This window comes from Chionomys nivalis, chromosome 6, assembly GCF_950005125.1.
Source record: "Chionomys nivalis chromosome 6, mChiNiv1.1, whole genome shotgun sequence".
Taxonomy (NCBI): domain Eukaryota; kingdom Metazoa; phylum Chordata; class Mammalia; order Rodentia; family Cricetidae; genus Chionomys; species Chionomys nivalis.
The window spans coordinates 22,330,960-22,331,937 of NC_080091.1; the positions used below are offsets into that span (position 1 = coordinate 22,330,960).

At 45.0% G+C, this 978-nt stretch overlaps 1 non-coding gene across 1 annotated transcript; it reads left to right on the top strand.

Moving 5' to 3' along the window:
* The first annotated feature begins 419 nt into the window (after window positions 1–419).
* Window positions 420–549, top strand: LOC130876642 (small nucleolar RNA SNORA44). Its single transcript, XR_009057301.1, has one exon. It is a non-coding gene; the product is annotated as a small nucleolar RNA SNORA44 (small nucleolar RNA).
* The last annotated feature ends 429 nt before the right edge of the window (window positions 550–978 follow it).

Below are 978 nucleotides of genomic sequence, written 5' to 3' on the forward strand. Positions count from 1 at the left end.
GGGAATAATCTAAGGCAGCAGAAATGTCCAGACTCCTGATACAGAGGGCAGAACTGAACCAATGTAATGATTTCAGGTCACTCCCACCTCCAGGTTCCCTTCAAGGACAGAGTCAGCAAGAGAATCAGAGAGTGGTGCCATGTTTCATGTCTGCTGACTTGTTTCTGGGATTTATCCACAGCTTGAGCAGCTTTCTCTCCTCTGGGAAGAGGAGTAGGAATCCTAACTGGGTTCCCGAGGAGTCTTGACTGACTCCTGCCAGAGCTGATGAGACAGTGCTCTCCAGAAGAGGGCAGTGGGAGGGAGGCGCAAGCTCTGGAACTGGAGACCAGGTCCCTACTTACAGGTAACCTCACACACAGGACAATAGCCAGGAGGCTAGACTCTGGAGGACTGGAGACAGGTAGGGAAGGGAGTATTAGAAGCGTGCAAAGAGGTATGAGAGGTGATAGCCATGGGGTCTCCAACTGCATGCCAGAGTAACTGGAGAGACTTTGACAGCCCAGAACAGCACAGTGCCTGCAGCTGCCACTCGACTTTCCTATATATGTAAAAAAATAAAATAAAATGAAATAAAATAAACAAAGAGGTATGAGACAAAGGCCGGATGCTCTTAGTTACATGTGCTTATTATGTGTGTTCAAATGTTACATATGCTCATCGTATGTGCCGGGTTACATGTACTTAGTTGCTACATGTGCTGATTGCTATGTACTCAATCACGTGTGCTCAGTTGTTTCAGGCACGCTGTTGTTACATGTGCTTAGTTACATGTGTTCACTTACGTGTGCTCATTGCCTGTACGCAGTTATAGTGGTGATGGCTGCAGTGGAATGGGCTGCTCCAAGGCGTTCCCAGAACCTAAACCGTCTCTTCTCAGTCACAGTGATGATAAATAACTATCAATTATTTATTATAACTACCGTATAATTAGTAACTATGTTTGTTATTTATAATAATAAATACAGTTTTGTCTTC